Below are 5,828 nucleotides of genomic sequence, written 5' to 3'. Positions count from 1 at the left end.
CTGCCTCCCTCTCTTCCTGCCTATGGAGCAGGGGCTCTTTGATGTTGCCAGAGCCCTGGCACTCCCTCTCAGTTTCTTGACTCACCCCTTCAGACCCCTCGCTCTCATGACTGCTTGGAGACGGGCTGCTTCTGATGAGGGGGGAGGGTTCTCTATAATCCCTCCCCCTTACACTATCCATACTTTGAACTACTGGGCAAGATTTTAAAAGGTTTTTTTTTAAAAAGGTAAAGGACCCCTTGACAGTTAAGTCCAGTCAAAGACAACTATGGGGTTGCAGCACTTATCTCGCTTTCAGGCTGAGGGAGCCGGCGTTTGTCCACAAACAGCTTTCCGGGTCATGTGGCCAGCATGACTCAACCACTTATGGCACAACGGAACACCGTGACGGAAGCCAGAGTGCATGGAAATGTTGTTTACCTTTCTACTGCAGCGGTATTTATTTGTCTACTTGCACTGGTGTGCTTTTGAACTGCTAGGTTGGCAGAGGCTGGGGCAGAGCAACGGGAACTCACCCCGTCACGCGGAATCGAACCGCTGACCTTACGATCAGCAAGCCCAAGAGGCTCAGTGGTTTAGACCACAGTGCCACCCGCTCCCTCTGATTAAGAAGTTCTCGAATGCAGCAATGCAGAGCAAAGGCCTAGCTTTCCCTGCACCCTGTTTCTCACAGTGGCCAGTCAGTTGCCAATGAGAAGCAAAAAGCAATAGCCACTTCATGTCATTCTTCCCCAGCGACTGGTATTCAGAAGCACCTGCGTTAGGACTGGGTTTGCAAATGCAGCTGTCTAGAATCCAACACTCTATGGGTGGTATCCGACTCAGTCATGCCCAGAGTTAACACCCTGAAAACAACAGATTTAATCATTTGGACTTCATGAGTAGATTCCACATTTTTGAAAGAAAGCACAGCTAAGTTTACTTAAGATCTCAGTTAACAAAACTTGGGAAAGATCTGGTTGAAGCTAAGCACTTAAAAGCCCCTCTGATTTCAGAGGAAGAGTGTTAAGCATGTTCTTAGATCTTCCCCTTTGAGAACTGTGGGGGAATCAGACTGTTTACTGGATCATTCTTGGCGGCCTGTTCTTTAAGCAAAAGACTTCACAAACAACACATCAATCACGGATGTCAAAAGTGCAGATGGATCTTTATATTACCGGTACCTGTGCAAATGCCAAGTAGCTCAGCCTTGAGGTGAAATTGATCTTGAGATACCTATTTCAATTATAGAGCTGCACTGCACACTGTCGCTGTTTGGGGGAATCTTTCCTAACAGGCTACTGACATGCAAGGGGTGTGCGGTTTCAGGTGTGAAAGAGTTGGGAGAAATACCTGCTACTGTGTGAAATAATCTGCTGGTTAATTGACTTGGTGTGAGACATCCACATGGGTGTGACGCTTTAATTGGATGCGAGGAATCCTGGAAACCAAGCAGATGAGTCAACACACCTCCTTCCATTCCTTTCACTTAGGGCAGGGATAGTCAACCTGGTGCCCTCAAGATGTTTACTGGACTACAACTCCCACCAAATCTCGCCACTGTCAGTCCTGACCAGGGTTGATGGGAGATGGAGTCCAACAACATCTGGAAGCCACCATGCTAGCCAATCCTGATGTCCTGTTACATGGCTCTCTCTGCCGTACAGCAATATCTGACACAATGTGCTTCAGATATCACCTTCAATGGGATGCCGATGAAGGCAGGTTCTGATGCCTCAATGGCGGAGTAGCTCATTGGGAGAGCCAGGGCCGGGCCGTCCATGAGGCAGATTGAGACAGCTGCCTCAGGTGGCAGAATCCAAGGGGCACCCTGATACCTCCAGAGAAACGGGGCTCTGACTTACTTTCCAGGGTCTCAGGAAGGTCACGTAATGCCTCTGCTTTCTGCCGGAAAGCTCCTGTCATTCAGTGTAGACTGTGCAGCATGAAAGATTGAGGACAGAGAAGAATCCCAAGCACCAGAATCTCGAATGCCTTTGGGATGTGGACATACATCTGTTCCTGTGCCCTTTACAACTTCAGGTGTGTGCCAGGTGCCCAGATTTTCTTCATCATCTCATTGGGTCTTTTGATGCTATTCCAAAGGGAGAGTGCATAGATCAGGAATGACAAGTAGCTGAAGATCTGTTTCAGTGACAGGCAGCCAGGGCATGAGATATTGCTTTGTTGCTTTGCTAACGAAGTGGCAGTGGTCTGCCTTTCAACAAACACTGCCAGATTCAAATCATTACCGAAATTATTTCTCAGTCATTACCTTCATATATGCACACAACATCCACAATATAAATTTCTTTTCCTTTCCAAATTCATGGAAGGATGTGGAGGAGATCAAATGCCTTTAAACACCCCAAAAAATTTATTCTACTTTTATGAATTATTCTGTTCCTTATGAAAACCCTTCTTGAAAGACTTTTCCTGGCATAAAGCAAAACAGGTGTAAAGCATATGATGGCAATAACACTTTAGCACATTTCCAGTTCACAGAACAGAACGCAAATGACTTCTTTCATAAAGGTGGCCATCCCACTGGAATAAACCATATTGGTTTTTCTGTTTTTAGCTGTTGTTGTTTTAATATGTTTTTATTAAGGTTTTCCATATTATTATTATTATTATTATTATTATTATTATTATTATTATTAACAAAAGTACATTCAGTGCCTGCATTTTCAAATCGTAGTCTTTCATACAGGTCAGTTACAGTCAATTTGAGACATTTTTGTTGTAAGCAACAAACCACATTTGTTATGCGTCATCTAGGGACACTTTTTGTTGTTGCAAGGTCACAACTGGTATTATTATTATTAGCCCACCCTTCACCCTAAGGTCCCATGTGATACATTCCATGGAATGGTGTTGCTAGTGAAGTATGCACTGAGTTCCTTTGGCTACTCAGAATTCTTGCTTTTCTTTTTCAGGGGAGCATGTTTCTAGTCCTCATTACTGCTGAAGTAAAGCAGGGGTGGAGGCCCTGTGGCTCTCTCAGTGCCATTGGACTCCTCCATTCTCATGGTCAGTAATAATGGGGCCTGGAGTCCTGCAACATCTGAAGGGCTGCAGATTTCCCATCCCATATTTAAAGGGAAGTGTCCCCGAAAGTGTTTTCAAAATGTAGGAGTTCTGAGAAGAGGGGGGGGGAATGTTATTTATCTTTTCCCCCCCTGCCGTGACTCCCAATTGCAGCCACTATCCCCTTCATACTTATGAGTCCCATAACTCAGTCTACTTCCTCTTCTTCTTTTGCAGTCGAGCAACAGGACTTACCGTATCATAGCTGCCAAGTTTTCCCCTTTCTCGCGAGGAAGCCTATTCAGCATAAGGGAAAATTCCTTTAAAAAAGGGATAATCTGGCAGCTATGTACCGTATGTAACCAGTATAAATGAATATCTGGATAGCTCAGTTACTTAGAGCGCGATGCTGACAACGCCAAGGTTGCAGGTTCGATCCCCGTAAAGGACAGCTGCATCTTCTTGCGTTGCAGAGGGTTGGGTTTGATGATCCTCAGATCCCTTCCAACTCTACGATTCTATGAGAACCACTGCCATGCTCCTATGAGATACCAGTTTAGGTTTAACAGCTTTAACTTTCAGCCTGAGATGAGCTTTCTGGGCAGGTTTGGTGAATAGGTTAACAGGTTTGGCAGGTTCTAGGTCTATCGTTTGGACTTTTGAGATTTTATGTGTCCAGAGGAGTCACTCAATCCCTAATCACTTGGTAAAAAGGCAATGGCTTATGTCACTGTCAGAAGCAGCAATGCTTTTGAATACCGGTTGCCAGAAACTTCAGGAGAGAGAGTGCTCTTGTGCTTGGGTTCTGCTTGCAGGTTTCCCACAGGCAAAAGGTTGGCCACTGTGAGTAAAGGTAAAAGTAAAGGACCCCTGGATGGTAATAATAATAATAATAATAATAATAATAATAATAATAATAATAATAATAATTTATTACTTATACCCCGCCCATCTGGCCGGGTCTCCCCAGCCACTCTGGGCGGCTTCCAACAAAAGAATAAAACACAATAATCTATTAAACATTAAAAGCCTCCCTGAACAGGGCTGCCTTCAGATGTCTTCTAAAAGTCTGGTAGTTGTTTTCCTTTTTGACATCTGTTGGGAGGGCGTTCCACAGGGTAGGCGCCACCACCGAGAAGGCCCTCTGCCTAGTTCCCTGCAACTTGGCTTCTCGCAACGAGGGAACCGCCAGAAGGCCCTCGGTGCTGGACCTCAGTGTCCGGGCAGAATGATGGAGGTGGAGACGCTCCTTCAGGTATACTGGACCGAGGCCATTTAGGGCTTTAAAGGTCAGCACCAACACTTTGAATTGTGCTCGGAAATGTACTGGGAGCCAATGTAGATCTTTCAAGACCGGTGTTATGTGGTCTCGGCAGCCGCTCCCAGTCACCAGTCTAGCTGCCGCATTCTGGATTAGTTGTAGTTTCCGAGTCACCTTCAAAGGTAGCCCCACGTAGAGCGCATTGCAGTAGTCCAGTCAAATGGGGTTGCGGCGCTCATCTCGCTTTCAGGAGGGAGCCGGTGTTTGTTCCCAAACAGCTTTCTGGGTCATGTGACCAGCATGACTAAACTGCTTCTAGTGCAACGGGACACCATGATGGAAACCAGAGTGCACGGGAACGCCGTTTGCCTTCCCACCGCAGCGGTACCTATTTATCTACTTGCACTGGCGTGCTTTTGAACTCCTAGGTTGGCAGGAGCTGAGACAGAGCAACGGGAGCTCACTCCATCACAGGGATTCGAACAGGTGGGCAAGCCCAAGAGGCTCAGTGGTTTAGACCACAGCGCCACCTGCCACTGTGAGTGCAGGATGCTGGACTAGATGGGCCATTGGCCTGATCCACCAGGCTCTTTTCGTGTTCTTATGCTCTTCAACACATTATATAGGGAATTCAAAAGTCTGTAGCTGTATGCCATGACATGAGGGGATATAATATCCATTCCTGTTCTCCCTGCTCTTTTCCTTTCCTGAAATCCACAATATTACCACAAATTATCCAGCCCAAGAAATGGCACTGAGTTCAAAAGCCAAGAAACAACGATTGGGCTCAATTCTGCAGTTTCTGGTTTGGCTTTATAATTCAGCTGATATAATCTGGGCTTGAGAATCCTTTGGCTCTAGGGATTGGCATTTACCGGGACTCTAATTCAAGGAAATAAAAAAAGAAATAGAAATGGGAGCCTTCCTCTTTATCTATAGCTATGATCTCAAGGGCTGGTTTTGGGTGTGCAATTCCATGGCACACTGAACCTCATAATTGCAGTGGTTGCATTCATAAACTGGTGTACAAATTGCCTTGACGAATCCATTCTGCATGCAGTGCTTGCCCTCAGCCTAGGAGCCCCATAAACGCCAAGTGCCTTTGCCAGTTGTGGTATCCATACAGCAGGTTGGCCAGCCATGTGGTACATAATTGCTACATGTAAAATTGAAGACATGCTGCTAAGCGGCCGTCGTTTTCATATATCCTCCTGCTCAACCAGTTCGCTTGCAAATGCATCTTAATAAAATAAAAAATTTCCTTCAGTAGCACCTTAAAGACCAACTAAGTTTTTATTTTGGTATGAGCTTTCGTGTGCATGCACACGAAAGCTCATACCAAAATAAAAACTTAGTTGGTCTTTAAGGTGCTACTGAAGGAATTTTTTTATTTTACTTCGATCCAGACCAACACGGCTACCTACCTGTAACCAGAACTATGGAAGGCATCTTAATAAGACATCCAGTGCACATCTCTCTTTCTCTTGAATCAGAAAACAAAACTCCCTCTCCATATATACCTAGAAAAATATACGATTCACACATTGGTAGCTTCACG

This window comes from Zootoca vivipara, chromosome 7, assembly GCF_965207765.1.
Source record: "Zootoca vivipara chromosome 7, rZooViv2.hap1.1, whole genome shotgun sequence".
In the NCBI taxonomy this organism is placed as follows: Eukaryota; Metazoa; Chordata; class Lepidosauria; order Squamata; family Lacertidae; genus Zootoca; species Zootoca vivipara.
Note: the sequence above shows the minus strand (reverse complement) of the source record.